A 16813-nucleotide genomic window follows, 5' to 3' on the forward strand; every position below is an offset into this window, starting at 1 on the left:
TGTGGTTTGACTGTTAGTCCCACTGACTCTCTCCTCTGTCTCTCTGTGTGTGTGTGGTTTGACTGTTAGTCCCACTGACTCTCTCCTCTGTCTCTGTGTGTGTGGTTTGACTGTTAGTCCCACTGACTCTCTCCTCTGTCTCTGTGTGTGGTTTGACTGTTAGTCCCACTGACTCTCTCCTCTGTCTCTGTGTGTGTGGTTTGACTGTTAGTCCCACTGACTCTCTCCTCTGTCTCTGTGTGTGTGGTTTGACTGTTAGTCCCACTGACTCTCTCCTCTGTGTGTGTGTGTGTGTGGTTTGACTGTTAGTCCCACTGACTCTCTCCTCTGTGTGTGTGTGTGTGTGTGGTTTGACTGTTAGTCCCACTGACTCTCTCCTCTGTGTGTGTGTGTGTGTGTGGTTTGACTGTTAGTCCCACTGACTCTCTCCTCTGTCTCTGTGTGTGTGGTTTGACTGTTAGTCCCACTGACTCTCTCCTGTGTGTGTGGTTTGACTGTTAGTCCCACTGACTCTCTCCTCTGTGTGTGTGTGTGTGGTTTGACTGTTAGTCCCACTGACTCTCTCCTCTCTGTGTGTGTGTGTGTGGTTTGACTGTTAGTCCCACTGACTCTCTCCTCTGTGTGTGTGTGTGTGTGTGTGTGTGTGTGTGTGTGTGTGTGTGTGTGGTTTGACTGTTAGTCCCACTGACTCTCTCCTCTGTGTGTGTGTGTGGTTTGACTGTTAGTCCCACTGACTCTCTCCTCTGTCTCTCCTCTGTGTGTGTGTGGTTTGACTGTTAGTCCCACTGACTCTCTCCTGTGTGTGTGTGTGTGGTTTGACTGTTAGTCCCACTGACTCTCTCCTCTGTGTGTGTGTGTGTGTGGTTTGACTGTTAGTCCCACTGACTCTCTCCTGTGTGTGTGTGTGTGTGTGGTTTGACTGTTTGTCCCACTGACTCTCTCCTCTGTGTGTGTGTGTGGTTTGACTGTTAGTCCCACTGACTCTCTCCTCTGTGTGTGTGTGTGTGTGGTTTGACTGTTAGTCCCACTGACTCTCTCCTGTGTGTGTGGTTTGACTGTTAGTCCCACTGACTCTCTCCTCTGTGTGTGTGGTTTGACTGTTAGTCCCACTGACTCTCTCCTCTGTGTGTGTGTGGTTTGACTGTTAGTCCCACTGACTCTCTCCTCTGTCTCTCTGTGTGTGTGTGTGTTTTGACTGTTAGTCCCACTGACTCTCTCCTCTGTCTCTCTGTGTGTGTGTGTGGTTTGACTGTTAGTCCCACTGACTCTCTCCTGTGTGTGTGTGTGTGTGTGTGTGTGTGTGTGTGTGTGTGTGTGTGTGTGTGTGTGTGTGTGTGTGTGTGTGTGTGTGTGTGTGTGGTTTGACTGTTAGTCCCACTGACTCTCTCCTCTGTGTGTGTGTGTGGTTTGACTGTTAGTCCCACTGACTCTCTCCTCTGTCTCTCCTCTGTGTGTGTGTGGTTTGACTGTTAGTCCCACTGACTCTCTCCTGTGTGTGTGTGTGTGGTTTGACTGTTAGTCCCACTGACTCTCTCCTCTGTGTGTGTGTGTGTGTGTGTGTGGTTTGACTGTTAGTCCCACTGACTCTCTCCTCTGTGTGTGTGTGTGTGTGGTTTGACTGTTTGTCCCACTGACTCTCTCCTCTGTGTGTGTGTGTGGTTTGACTGTTAGTCCCACTGACTCTCTCCTCTGTGTGTGTGTGTGTGTGTGGTTTGACTGTTAGTCCCACTGACTCTCTCCTGTGTGTGTGGTTTGACTGTTAGTCCCACTGACTCTCTCCTCTGTGTGTGTGGTTTGACTGTTAGTCCCACTGACTCTCTCCTCTGTGTGTGTGTGGTTTGACTGTTAGTCCCACTGACTCTCTCCTCTGTCTCTCTGTGTGTGTGTGTGTTTTGACTGTTAGTCCCACTGACTCTCTCCTCTGTCTCTCTGTGTGTGTGTGTGGTTTGACTGTTAGTCCCACTGACTCTCTCCTCTGTGTGTGTGTGTGTGTGTGTGTGTGTGTGTGTGTGTGTGTGTGTGTGTGTGTGTGTGTGTGTGTGTGTGTGTGTGTGTGGTTTGACTGTTAGTCCCACTGACTCTCTCCTCTGTGTGTGTGTGTGGTTTGACTGTTAGTCCCACTGACTCTCTCCTCTGTGTGTGTGTGGTTTGACTGTTAGTCCCTCTGACTCTCTCCTCTGTGTGTGTGTGTGGTTTGACTGTTAGTCCCACTGACTCTCTCCTCTGTGTGTGTGTGTGTGTGTGGTTTGACTGTTAGTCCCACTGACTCTCTCCTCTGTGTGTGTGTGTGTGGTTTGACTGTTAGTCCCACTGACTCTCTCCTCTGTGTGTGTGTGTGTGGTTTGACTGTTAGTCCCACTGACTCTCTCCTCTCTCTGCAGCGCTGCACTCAGGCCGGCCAGTCGTTGATGGAGTTCTTGCAGGGGAGCGGTGACTACTGCCACGCCCAACATCTCAGCGCTTGAGCCCAGGCCCCCCGGGGGGAGGATGGCCCTGTTGCCCTGCTGCACCTCCCACCCCTGAATGCCCACAGCCAGGTTGCCCTCTCCACCCAGACCCAGACACCCCCACTCTGACTGTAGACTGACCGACGGACGGCAGGCCCACTAACTCACCAGATGGGGTAGTGAGTGTCGGTGGCCAAGGGCAGCGCAAGCTAACGGACAGCTACCTCTTCACCCCCCCCCCCGGCACCTTACTCTTCACCCTGTCCAACCCCCACTCTATTCCCAGCACCCCACGACACCCTGGACAGGAGAGACTTGAGAGGACCTTGTAAAGTCCTTCTGAGGTGGGGTGTTGTTGCTGGGGTTTGTTCCTCAGCCTCAGAGAGACTAGCAGGGGTGACCTGCTTTCTTGGCTTCCTGCCTGGCTTCCTGCCTGCTGTGTCAGGACAGTGTAGTGTAGCTGGTGGGCTGGGTGCTCCTCTGTCAGGGTGGGTGCGGGCCCCTGGGTCTGGGTCGACGTCGTGGCGTCTTCTCCTGAGAGTGGGATCCTCAGTGTGTCCAGAATGAACCGTCCGGCTCCCCCCGTCGAGGTCTCCTACAAGAACATGAGGTTCCTCATCACACACAACCCCACCAACGCCACCTCGACACCTTCATCGAGGTGAGACAGAGAGGAACCTTCCACACAACACCACTAACACCACTCTTATCACCTTCATCGAGGCGAGACAGAGAGGAACCTTCCACACAACACCACTAACACAACTCTTATCACCTTCATCAAGGTGAGACGGAGAGGAATCTTCCAGACTGTTCTGGCTCTCGGTCGTCTAATCCTGCTGAGTTAGAAGTGGTACCTAGGTAACTGATCTAAAATCAGATTACTCCTCTGGGTTCACACTGCACGCTCTTAGCCCAGGGCTAATCTTCATCAATATTCATGTTAGGTGAAAATGGAAATGTCACAATGAATGGAATTTGATGACAATTAATATTTAAATTGGTTGACAATCTGTGATTGGCTAACCCTGAAAACTTGGTTCTAAGAACAGAGTGTGAGCCTCTCAGGGAAAACCCAGAACTGATGGAAGATCAGCATCTAGGGAAAACTTAATCCTACTCGGTCTGATTGGTATTACCACTGTAACTAGCTGTCATGTGACAGGGCGGTTACCAAATCAATCTAACTGTTATTACAACTGTCATTGTCACACCTCCGACTCATGAATGGTTTTGATGAAGTTACCTCTCCCTTTTCCAGGACCTGAAGCAGTATGGTGCAACAACAGTGGTGCGGGTGTGTGAGGTCACCTACGACAAGACTCCTCTGGAGAAGGATGGCATCACAGTCATGGTGCGCAAAGATACACACACACACACACACACACATAGGATCCCTCTTCTCTACACTCTCTCACTAGGGTTCTATTCACTCGGAACCAAACGGATGCAAAACAGGCTGAAACGAATGGGGACCGACCTGAATTTGTCCAATGAGAAAAGCTTTTTTTTTTTTTTTCTGTTGCAAGACGTTTTGCTACGGTGCCAAAAGTTCTGGTACGCTGTGCATTAATGAATACGACCCTGGTGGTGTTCAGGAGGTACAAAATGAGGTGAAACGTGGCCTGCTACTGTCTGAACTGGTCCATTGAGACTAGTCTACTGCTACCTGAACTGGTCCATTGAGACTAGTCTACTGCTGTCTGAACTGGTCCATTGAGACTAGTCTACTGCTGCCTGAACTGGTCCATTGAGACTAGTCTACTGGTGTCTGAACTGGTCCATTGAGACTAGTCTACTGCTGTCTGAACTGGTCCATTGAGACTAGTCTACTGCTGTCTGACCTGGTCCATTGAGACTAGTCTACTGGTGTCTGAACTGGTCCATTGAGACTAGTCTACTGGTGTCTGAACTGGTCCATTGAGACTAGTCTACTGGTGTCTGAACTGGTCCATTGAGACTAGTCTACTGCTGTCTGAACTGGTCCATTGAGACTAGTCTACTGCTGTCTGACCTGGTCCATTGAGACTAGTCTACTGGTGTCTGAACTGGTCCATTGAGACTAGTCTACTGGTACCTCAACTGGTCCATTGAGACTAGTCTACTGGTACCTCAACTGGTCCATTGAGACTAGTCTACTGCTGTCTGAACTGGTCCATTGAGACTAGTCTACTGCTGTCTGACCTGGTCCATTGAGACTAGTCTACTGGTGTCTGAACTGGTCCATTGAGACTAGTCTACTGGTACCTCAACTGGTCCATTGAGACTAGTCTACTGGTACCTCAACTGGTCCATTGAGACTAGTCTACTGGTACCTCAACTGGTCCATTGAGAATAGTCTACTGGTACCTCAACTGGTCCATTGAGACTAGTCTACTGGTGTCTGAACTGGTCCATTGAGACTAGTCTACTGGTACCTCAACTGATCCATTGAGACTAGTCTACTGGTACCTCAACTGATCCATTGAGACTAGTCTACTGGTACCTCAACTGGTCCATTGAGACTAGTCTACTGGTACCTCAACTGGTCCATTGAGACTAGTCTACTGGTACCTCAACTGGTCCATTGAGACTAGTCTACTCGCTCTGTTTCAAAAAAATTCTCCAGTATGTTCCTACTGACCCTGTTTCCTCTCTCTGCCATGTGGAGGATGTTATTCATGATCTCACCCTGCTGCACATGTGTTGGAGTAGAGGAAACACTACCTCCTGCCCCGAACACACACACACACACACACACACACACACACACACACACACACACACATCTGGCTCAGCGTCAGGGTTTACCTCATGGTTTACTCCTCTCTTGTCTCCCAACATCCTCTCCTCTCACCTGGTCTTTCTTTTTCTTCACTCTCCTTTCTCTCTCTCCTTTCTCTCTCTCTGTCTCTCTCTCGCGCTCTCTCTCTCTCTCTCCTTTCTCTCCCTCTGAGTTAATAACGTTGTTGGGAACAGAGAGCGAGTACCCTCTCAGAGAAGGGGTAGCATCAGATGAGAAGAATGTAGGGATGTAGAGATAACTAGAGGCCTGGGTTACATAAGGCCCTTAACCACCCTCTGTCTGTTGTGTTATCAGAGTGACACAGTCACACAGAGTCCTCTCTCTGCTCTTCCCTGTGTGAGAGAGCCTTGTATCCTGGCTGACAGAGTCCTCTCTCTGCTCTTCCCTGTGTGAGAGAGAGCCTTGTATCCTGGCTGACTGAGTCCTCTCTCGGCTCTTCCCTGTGTGAGAGAGAGCCTTGTATCCTGGCTGACTGAGTCCTCTCCTCTTCCCTGTGTGAGAGAGAGCCTTGTATCCTGGCTGACTGAGTCCTCTCTCTGCTCTTCCCTGTGTGAGAGAGAGCCTTGTATCCTGGCTGACTGAGTCCTCTCTCTGCTCTTCCCTGTGTGAGAGAGAGCCTTGTATCCTGGCTGACTGAGTCCTCTCTCTGCTCTTCCCTGTGTGAGAGAGAGCCTTGTATCCTGGCTGACTGAGTCCTCTCTCTGCTCTTCCCTGTGTGAGAGAGAGCCTTGTATCCTGGCTGACTGAGTCCTCTCTCTGCTCTTCCCTGTGTGAGAGAGAGCCTTGTATCCTGGCTGACTGAGTCCTCTCTCTGCTCTTCCCTGTGTGAGAGAGAGCCTTGTATCCTGGCTGACTGAGTCCTCTCTCTGCTCTTCCCTGTGTGAGAGAGAGCCTTGTATCCTGGCTGACTGAGTCCTCTCTCTGCTCTTCCCTGTGTGAGAGAGAGCCTTGTATCCTGGCTGACTGAGTCCTCTCTCTGCTCTTCCCTGTATGAGAGAGAGCCTTGTATCCTGGCTGACTGAGTCCTCTCTCTGCTCTTCCCTGTGTGAGAGAGAGCCTTGTATCCTGGCTGACTGAGTCCTCTCTCTGCTCTTCCCTGTGTGAGAGAGAGCCTTGTATCCTGGCTGACTGAGTCCTCTCTCTGCTCTTCCCTGTGTGAGAGAGAGCCTTGTATCCTGGCTGACTGAGTCCTCTCTCTGCTCTTCCCTGTGTGAGAGAGAGCCTTGTATCCTGGCCAACTGAGTCCTCTCTGCTCTTCCCTGTGTGAGAGAGAGCCTTGTATCCTGGCTGACTGAGTCCTCTCTCTGCTCTTCCCTGTGTGAGAGAGAGCCTTGTATCCTGGCTGACTGAGTCTCTCTCTGCTCTTCCCTGTGTGAGAGAGCCTTGTATCCTGGCTGACTGAGTCCTCTCTCTGCTCTTCCCTGTGTGAGAGAGAGCCTTGTATCCTGGCTGACTGAGTCCTCTCTCTGCTCTTCCCTGTGTGAGAGAGAGCCTTGTATCCTGGCTGACTGAGTCCTCTCTCTGCTCTTCCCTGTGTGAGAGAGAGCCTTGTATCCTGGCTGACTGAGTCCTCTCCTCTTCCCTGTGTGAGAGAGAGCCTTGTATCCTGGCTGACTGAGTCCTCTCTCTGCTCTTCCCTGTGTGAGAGAGAGCCTTGTATCCTGGCTGACTGAGTCCTCTCTCTGCTCTTCCCTGTGTGAGAGAGAGCCTTGTATCCTGTTTGACTGAGTCCTCTCCTCTTCCCTGTGTGAGAGAGAGCCTTGTATCCTGGCTGACTGAGTCCTCTCTCTGCTCTTCCCTGTGTGAGAGAGAGCCTTGTATCCTGGCTGACTGAGTCCTCTCTCTGCTCTTCCCTGTGTGAGAGAGAGCCTTGTATCCTGGCTGACTGAGTCCTCTCTCTGCTCTTCCCTGTGTGAGAGAGAGCCTTGTATCCTGGCTGACTGAGTCCTCTCTCTGCTCTTCCCTGTGTGAGAGAGAGCCTTGTATCCTGGCTGACTGAGTCCTCTCTCTGCTCTTCCCTGTGTGAGAGAGAGCCTTGTATCCTGGCTGACTGAGTCCTCTCTCTGCTCTTCCCTGTGTGAGAGAGAGCCTTGTATCCTGGCTGACTGAGTCCTCTCTCTGCTCTTCCCTGTGTGAGAGAGAGCCTTGTATCCTGGCTGACTGAGTCCTCTCTCTGCTCTTCTCTGTGTGAGAGAGAGCCTTGTATCCTGGCTGACTGAGTCCTCTCTCTGCTCTTCCCTGTGTGAGAAAGAGTCTTGTATCCTGGCTGACTGAGTCCTCTCTCTGCTCTTCCCTGTGTGAGAGAGAGCCTTGTATCCTGGCTGACTGAGTCCTCTCTCTGCTCTTCCCTGTGTGAGAGAGAGCCTTGTATCCTGGCTGACTGAGTCCTCTCTCTGCTCTTCCCTGTGTGAGAGAGAGCCTTGTATCCTGGCTGACTGAGTCCTCTCCTCTTCCCTGTGTGAGAGAGAGCCTTGTATCCTGGCTGACTGAGTCCTCTCTCTGCTCTTCCCTGTGTGAGAGAGAGCCTTGTATCCTGGCTGACTAAGTCCGGCTCTGGTCAAAGGTAGTGCACTATGTAGGGAATAGGGTGCCATTTGGGACGTACCCGTGTACACTTGCTGACTGACTGGCTCAGTGCTTCCTCTTCAATAGGAACACAGCAGAGAGCAGAAGATTAGCCACCAGCTGAGAGAGACTGGCTGGCAGGTGAAACCCAGTTCCCTGTTCCCCTCCACATCTCCCTGAACTCCAGATGAAAACCATGTTGTCTGTCTCATTCAGCACGCTGTGTAATGTGCTGTTCTGTCTGACATGGCTGGTGATGCCTTCGTTGCTCAAAGAGGTTATTTATTGGCATTATATGGAGAAATGTTACTCCCTCGGTCTCTGCTTTTGCAGGTTTCTTTAGTCTTACCAGTGTATCAGTAATGGTGTGGGTATATTTGGAGGCCATATATAACAGTGGTAAGTACCAGAGGTGCGTCCATCCACCTTGTGACTGACTTAACATAGACCATCCTCTGTAGCATGTGATAACATTCAGCTGGCTGATATAAAGGGACTGTGGACTCATTCAGGAAGTGGCCCAAAATGGCACCCTATTGTGTCCATATAGTGCACTACTTTTGTGCAGAGCTGTATGGGCCCTAATCATAAGTAGTGCACTGTACTATGAAGGGAATAGGCTGCCAGATTTGAGACCTACACTCTGCCAAACGTCTCGCTGGTTGTCGTATGAGAGTCAAGTTGCAGAGGAAGAAGGATACCATGGTGACGGGGTCTGTTCTGGGGGTTCCGAGAAACGGCCCAAGACGTTCTTCGGGCCACAATTAGAACACTGCCTCCTCCTCCTCCAAGCTCTTGTCTCAAGCTCTGGGCTGCGTTGGTTGGACTTGGAATGAGCTTCACGACATGAATAGCTTACTGTTGACATACCAGGCGGCTCTGTTCACCTCTTAGTAGATGTAAATGTTATTTTTAACCACATCCTCTCTACAGTCGAAGATTCTATTAGGGAGAGATTTACTCTCAAGGTTGTCACAACAGGTTCACCCATTATGGAGTTCTGTGGCGTCAGAACAGACATGTAAAATGGACATTTCTGTATCTTCGGTGTTGTGGTGACTTCTCCATATCTTGATGCCCACAACTTCTTTAGATATCCACAACAGGATGCAGAGCAATTCAAGGCATTTCATGTGAGGTTAGGGTCAGGCCTTGCCATGTACAGGATCCCTGTCCTTCCTGGAACATTGAACAGAGAGTAGAATGGATCCTGTTGTGGGTTTTGCCTGTGTGTTACTGGTAGAATGGATCCTGTTGTGGGTTTTGCCTGTGTTACTGGTAGAATGGATCCTGTTGTGGGTTTTGCCTGTGTGTGTTACTGGTAGAATGGATCATGTTGTGGATTTTGCCTGTGTGTTACTGGTAGAATGGATCCTGTTGTGGGTTTTGCCTGTGTTACTGGTAGAATGGGTCCTGCTGTGTGTGTTACTGGTAGAATGGGTCCTTCTGTGTGTGTTACTGGTAGAATGGGTCCTGCTGTGTGTGTTACTGGTAGAATGGGTCCTGCTGTGTGTGTTACTGGTAGAATGGGTCCTGCTGTGTGTGTTACTGGTAGAATGGATCCTGCTGTGTGTGTTACTGGTAGAATGGGTCCTGCTGTGTGTGTTACTGGTAGAATGGGTCCTGCTGTGTGTGTTACTGGTAGAATGGGTCCTGCTGTGTGTGTTACTGGTAGAATGGGTCCTGCTGTGTGTGTTACTGGTAGAATGGGTCCTTCTGTGTGTGTTACTGGTAGAATGGGTCCTGCTGTGTGTGTTACTGGTAGAATGGGTCCTGCTGTGTGTGTTACTGGTAGAATGGGTCCTGCTGTGTGTGTTACTGGTAGAATGGGTCCTGCTGTGTGTGTTACTGGTAGAATGGATCCTGCTGTGTGTGTTACTGGTAGAATGGGTCCTGCTGTGTGTGTTACTGGTAGAATGGGTCCTGCTGTGTGTGTTACTGGTAGAATGGGTCCTGCTGTGTGTGTTACTGGTAGAATGGGTCCTGCTGTGTGTGTTACTGGTAGAATGGGTCCTGCTGTGTGTGTTACTGGTAGAATGGGTCCTGCTGTGTGTGTTACTGGTAGAATGGGTCCTGCTGTGTGTGTTACTGGTAGAATGGGTCCTGCTGTGTGTGTTACTGGTAGAATAGATCCTGTGTGCGTCCAAAATGGCGCCCTAATATCCTATATGTTGCATTACTTTGCACCAGAATCCTCTAGGTTCTGGTAGGGCTGTGACCTTAACAGTATCGCACATTTTTTTCCTTGGCAAAAATGTAAACTCGAAGCAGACCAAACTCGTTGATCCTTTAACCTGCAGGTTGTTGTGGCTGTAGTTTGAAAAGCCATGTGACTCTGGATGACGACATAATGATGTTTCCAACATTATGTCTGTTTTCCCAAAACGTTCCAGCCGCTTGATGTTTTGTTTCCTTGTCACGATACTAATGAGTATCCCGGCCCCTGGTGTGGTCCCGGCCCCTGGTGTGGTCCCCGACCCCTGGTGTGGTCCCCGACCCCTGGTGTGGTCCCCGACCCCTGGTGTGGTCCCCGACCCCTGGTGTGGTCCCCGACCCCTGGTGTGGTCCCCGACCCCTGGTGTGGTCCCCGACCCCTGGTGTGGTCCCGACCCCTGGTGTGGTCCCGACCCCTGGTGTGGTCCCCGACCCCTGGTGTGGTCCCGAGCCCTGGTGTGGTCCCGAGCCCTGGTGTGGTCCCGAGCCCTGGTGTGGTCCCCGACCCCTGGTGTGGTCCTGACCCTGGGCTCTGGGTCCTATGACTCGTTTGGGATGCAGCCTGCAGTGTCCATGTGGAACGACCCTTAACCCCAGCATTGTTTTGTTTTTTGAGAGAGAAAGTCCCAGTTGCACCCTTCTATTCATGGCAGTGTGAAATAGTGATGTCATCATAACATCTTTCCCAGCCAGGCCTGTGATCCCCTGGCTCAGCTGAGCCCCCAAGGGCTTTTGAAGGGAGTTGTTGTCTTGGTAACACATTGTTGTCAAACACACAAGATGTTTGTCCCTGGGAGCAGGTATTGTGGTGTTGGAAGTCCCACTCCACTAGAAGATAAGAGATGACTCTCTCTCTCTGTGTGTGTGTTTGCCAGTTAAGAACAAATTCTTATTTACAATGACGGCCTACACCGGCCAAACCCGGACGACGCTGGGACAGTTGTGCGCCGCCCTATAGGACTCCCAATCACGGCCGGATGTGATAGTGTCTGATGGGTCTCTAGTGTGACTGATCCCTCCTAGACACGCATGGTTTCCGCTTTAAGCCTTCATCTGTCCAATGGAGGAGTCAAACAGCTGGTTTGAGCATCCTTGATGCTGTATGGTGCATTAGGTCTGTATCTGACCAGGTGCTGGATGTCTTGGTTAATCTACCATCACTGTCTAATCCTTCAATGAAGGAGTGTTTGTCATTATAGAGGATGGTAGCCCAACATGGCCAGAACAATACATTGTATCCAACCGACTGATTTTAATGTACACTAGCCAAACCAATTAAATGTTGAAAACAAACAGTTCACCACAGTTCACTCAGTGAAGAAGAGGTGACCACACATCTGTTCTCTGTTGTGGTTCTGCACCAACTATAAACAAACCCCTTATAGTGTTGTCTGTGTTGACAGAAGGCTTTCCTGATGTTGTGGGTGCTGATGGAACATGTTATGTGTCCCAAATGGCACCCTATTGCCTACATTGTGCACTACCTTTGACCAGAGCCCTATTGTAGTGCACTATATAGGGAATTAGGGTACCATTTGAGATGAATCTAGGCCCTCAGATACCACCAGTCGCTGACTGAATGTTCCCACTGTTTGGATGGGAGGTGTTTGTTGAGATGGCAGGAACAGTGAAATAGTGTAGGAAGGACACAGTGTGTTGTCTGTGGGGACAGTTGGTTCATGTTGCGAGTCATGTTTAGATGACTGAGGTTGGTACACTCTGCGTTCCTCCCTGTTACGTGGGTACAGATGTCTCATTTCACAGTGTGCAGCGGCTTGGAACCAGTTGTTTCAGACATGCAGCGCTTCACAAACTCTTTTAATACATTCACCCTCAGTAGGGGATTCTGCTTTGTCTGGTTCCTCAGTTTGAAGTAGGTAGGGGTGCAGTGTAGAGCTGCTTGGTCTCGTAACAATGGGCTCCCTCAGAGTGCCAATGCTAATCAGCTGTTTCTGTCAGAGAGACAGAACTGTACTATTTATGATGTGATCCCGAAGACCAATTTCCACATTGTGTGGACAGTTCCATTGTTTTCTAATGTGAATGTATTTTGTATTTTCCAGGACTGGGCCTTTGACGACGGTGCCCCTCCTCCCACTAAGATCGTAGATGATTGGCTGAACCTGCTGAAGACTAGGTTCCGTGAGGACCCTGGCTGCTGCGTGGCGGTGCACTGTGTTGCCGGGCTGGGACGGTACGGATCATTAAAACTCTTCTGTCTTATGGTTCTGATTGGGTGAGACAGTTGAACCAAGATCACACAGCTGCAGTGTCCTCCACCCACTGTGACGGCCACTGTCCCAGCAGCCACCAGTCTCTCCCCTTCTCCTACAGCCTGGCCAGGGCCCTCTCTCAGCATGCAGACAGAACCAAGCCAAAGTCAACTGTTAGCCAAGGGCCACTCCTTCACAACTAATCCACCGTTTATTATTCAAAGCACAGAGGTTGAGGTCTGAAAAACGTTGAAGCAGCGTTTATTTCTATTGTGTGTCTAAGTGTATCCTCTCAGATTGGATCTCTACTAGTTAGCTCACCAGAACCCTGGTCAAAAGTAGTGCACTATATAGGGAATAGGGTGCCATTTGGGATGTAGCCAGTTGTCTTGTGAAATGCCAGTTAGCTGTATTCTGGTTGGCCATGCCCAGACTTGTAATGTATGTTCTGTAGTTGAGCCTCTGGACTCCCGTTGGCCGTGCCGTACATTAGTTCTTACGGTTGGCCGTGCCGTACATTAGTTCTTATGGTTGGCCGTGCCTTACATTAGTTCTTACGGTTGGCCGTGCCGTACATTAGTTCTTACGGTTGGCCGTGCCTTACATTAGTTCTTACGGTTGGCCGTGCCGTACATTAGTTCTTATGGTTGGCCGTGCCTTACATTAGTTCTTATGGTTGGCCGTGCCCTACATTAGTTCTTATGGTTGGCCGTGCCCTACATTAGTTCTTATGGTTGGCCGTGCCCTACATTAGTTCTTATGGTTGGCCGTGCCGTACATTAGTTCTTACGGTTGGCCGTGCCGTACATTAGTTCTTATGGTTGGCCGTGCCCTACATTAGTTCTTATGGTTGGCCGTGCCCTACATTAGTTCTTATGGTTGGCCGTGCCCTACATTAGTTCTTATGGTTGGCCGTGCCGTACATTAGTTCTTATGGTTGGCCGTGCCGTACATTAGTTCTTATGGTTGGCCGTGCCCTACATTAGTTCTTATGGTTGGCCGTGCCTACATTAGTTCTTATGGTTGGCCGTGCCCTACATTAGTTCTTATGGTTGGCCGTGCCTTACATTAGTTCTTATGGTTGGCCGTGCCGTACATTAGTTCTTATGGTTGGCCGTGCCCTACATTAGTTCTTATGGTTGGCCGTGCCCTACATTAGTTCTTATGGTTGGCCGTGCCCTACATTAGTTCTTATGGTTGGCCGTGCCTTACATTAGTTCTTACGGTTGGCCGTGCCCTACATTAGTTCTTATGGTTGGCCGTGCCCTACATTAGTTCTTATGGTTGGCCGTGCCCTACATTAGTTCTTATGGTTGGCCGTGCCCTACATTAGTTCTTATGGTTGGCCGTGCCCTACATTAGTTCTTATGGTTGGCCGTGCCCTACATTAGTTCTTATGGTTGGCCGTGCCGTACATTAGTTCTTATGGTTGGCCGTGCCTTACATTAGTTCTTATGGTTGGCCGTGCCTTACATTAGTTCTTACGGTTGGCCGTGCCTTACATTAGTTCTTACGGTTGGCCGTGCCTTACATTAGTTCTTATGGTTGGCCGTGCCCTACATTAGTTCTTATGGTTGGCCGTGCCCTACATTAGTTCTTATGGTTGGCCGTGCCCTACATTAGTTCTTATGGTTGGCCGTGCCCTACATTAGTTCTTATGGTTGGCCGTGCCCTACATTAGTTCTTATGGTTGGCCGTGCCCTACATTAGTTCTTATGGTTGACCGTGCCCTACATTAGTTCTTATGGTTGGCTGTGTCGTACATTAGTTCTTACGGTTGGCCGTGCCTTACATTAGTTCTTACGGTTGGCCGTGCCGTACATTTAGTTCTTACGGTTGGCCTTGCCTTACATTAGTTCTTATGGTTGGCATGCCAACCAACATAACAGAGGAGTTGACTAAATAGAAGCACAAACTGATCTGGTTACCAGGCTCATTTTAGCCCTGTCCTGTCTGGTGTTCCTTCAGGTGTCCTCTATGGCAGAGGAGAGACAACGAGTCACATCTGTACCGATGGAGTATATTAGCAAGCTAGTAGAGGAGAAAATGTCTCAAATGGTACCCTATTCTATACATAGTGCACTACTTTTGACCAGAGCCCTGTGGGCAATAGGGAGCCATTAAACGAGGTTAAACCAGGACTTTGGTACTAATAATGGTTGAGCTCATTGGTAGGAAGCTGAAGGAGCCCCTGTCTCCCTCCCCTCCTGGGTAAGCTGAAGGAGCCCCCCCCCCCCCCCTCCGCAATCCACTGACTTCCCCAGCCTCTTCCATTCCCCCTCCTGTGTTAGCTGAAGGAGCCACCCAGCTCCCTGGCCTCCCCAGGCTCTTCTCTCCCTCCCCTCCTGTGTTAGCTGAAGGAGCCACCCAGCTCCCTGGCCTCCCCAGGCTCTTCCCTCCCTCCCCTCCTGTGTTAGCTGAAGGAGCCACCCAGCTCCCTGGCCTCCCCAGGCTCTTCTCTCCCTCCCCTCCTGTGTTAGCTGAAGGAGCCACCCTGGCCTCCCCAGGCTCTTCTCTCCCTCCCCTCCTGTGTTAGCTGAAGGAGCCACCCTGGCCTCCCCAGGCTCTTCTCTCCCTCCCCTCCTGTGTTAGCTGAAGGAGCCACCCAGCTCCCTGGCCTCCCCAGGCTCTTCCCTCCCTCCCCTCCTGTGTTAGCTGAAGGAGCCACCCAGCTCCCTGGCCTCCCCAGGCTCTTCCCTCCCTCCCCTCCTGTGTTAGCTGAAGGAGCCACCCAGCTCCCTGGCCTCCCCAGGCTCTTCTCTCCCTCCCCTCCTGTGTTAGCTGAAGGAGCACACCCAGCTCCCTGGCCTCCCCAGGCTCTTCTCTCCCTCCCCTCCTGTGTTAGCTGAAGGAGCCACCCTGGCCTCCCCAGGCTCTTCTCTCCCTCCCCTCCTGTGTTAGCTGAAGGAGCCACCCTGCCCTCCCCAGGCTCTTCTCTCCCTCCCCTCCTGTGTTAGCTGAAGGAGCCACCCTGCCCTCCCCAGGCTCTTCTCTCCCTCCCCTCCTGTGTTAGCTGAAGGAGCCACCCTGCCCTCCCCAGGCTCTTCTCTCCCTCCCCTCCTGTGTTAGCTGAAGGAGCCACCCTGCCCTCCCCAGGCTCTTCTCTCCCTCCCCTCCTGTGTTAGCTGAAGGAGCCACCCTGCCCTCCCCAGGCTCTTCTCTCCCTCCCCTCCTGTGTTAGCTGAAGGAGCCACCCTGCCCTCCCCAGGCTCTTCTCTCCCTCCCCTCCTGTGTTAGCTGAAGGAGCCACCCTGCCCTCCCCAGGCTCTTCTCTCCCTCCCCTCCTGTGTTAGCTGAAGGAGCCACCCTGCCCTCCCCAGGCTCTTCTCTCCCTCCCCTCCTGTGTTAGCTGAAGGAGCCACCCTGCCCTCCCCAGGCTCTTCTCTCCCTCCCCTCCTGTGTTAGCTGAAGGAGCCACCCTGCCCTCCCCAGGCTCTTCTCTCCCTCCCCTCCTGTGTTAGCTGAAGGAGCCACCCAGCTCCCTGGCCTCCCCAGGCTCTTCTCTCCCTCCCCTCCTGTGTTAGCTGAAGGAGCCACCCTGCCCTCCCCAGGCTCTTCTCTCCCTCCCCTCCTGTGTTAGCTGAAGGAGCCACCCAGCCTCCCCTCCCTGGGTGGGTGAAGCACCGTCTATCTCTGACGTACTGGAGACGTCCTCTGGGACCCATCTGTGGTTTTTGACAGGGCGCCAATGTTTACTTTACTCTGAACTGTTTGTTGTCCTGTTAATCAGCTGGGGAGTCTTTGGCTTTCAGCTGGTAACCTCTGCAACATCTCAGTGGTCTGGGGGCTGATATGGCTTGACAGGGTAGAGTTAGACAGATGAATATGTTTGAATGTCTCATGTCCATGCAGGCAGGCACCTCATCTGTTTCACTGATTCCTAGAAGTCCCGTGTTTGTGTTCGTGGTGTTATGCTCTTCAGCTCTTTATTTCCACACTGACTTACCGTAACCACAGCAACAACCCATATAAGGCTAGAAAAGGGGAAAGTGGGCGACAGCTTTTCCTAATGATTTGTTACCTGTAAATATTAGTGGCCAAATACAGCACAACTAGTTCCAGCTCTTAACGCGCTGCAGGGCTTTTCTTTGTCCAAACCAGAATGAACTCCATTCCCTGGGAACTGTCTGTGTTGTGACAACATGGAGAGAGACGGTGCTGGGGGCATAACAGGAAGGACACTAGTGGAAGTCTTAAATTCCCCGTCTTAATATGTGAATGCTGTATCTAACGTCCCAAATGGCGCTATATTCCCTATTAAGTGCACTACTTTTGACCAGGGCCCATAAGGTTCTGACTGTGTCTTTAAGTCCCAGTATTAGTAGCAGTCTGACTGTGTCTTTAAGTCCCAGTATTAGTAGCAGTCTGACTGTGTCTTTAAGTCCCAGTATTAGTAGCAGTCTGACTGTCTCTTTAAGTCCCGGTATTAGTAGCAGTCTGACTGTGTCTTTAAGTCCCAGTATTAGCAGCAGTCTGACTGTGTCTTTAAGTCCCAGTATTAGTAGCAGTCTGACTGTGTCTTTAAGTCCCAGTATTAGTAGCAGTCTGACTGTGTCTTTAAGTCCCAGTATTAGTAGCAGTCTGACTGT

The 16813-nt window shown here is 51.0% G+C and overlaps 1 pseudogene; it reads left to right on the forward strand.

The window, feature by feature from the left end:
* Positions 1-16813, forward strand: part of LOC135536790 (protein tyrosine phosphatase type IVA 3-like) — a 31028-nt pseudogene that overhangs the window by 7638 nt on the left and 6577 nt on the right.

Source organism: Oncorhynchus masou, unplaced genomic scaffold, assembly GCF_036934945.1.
Source record: "Oncorhynchus masou masou isolate Uvic2021 unplaced genomic scaffold, UVic_Omas_1.1 unplaced_scaffold_664, whole genome shotgun sequence".
NCBI classification, from domain to species: domain Eukaryota; kingdom Metazoa; phylum Chordata; class Actinopteri; order Salmoniformes; family Salmonidae; genus Oncorhynchus; species Oncorhynchus masou.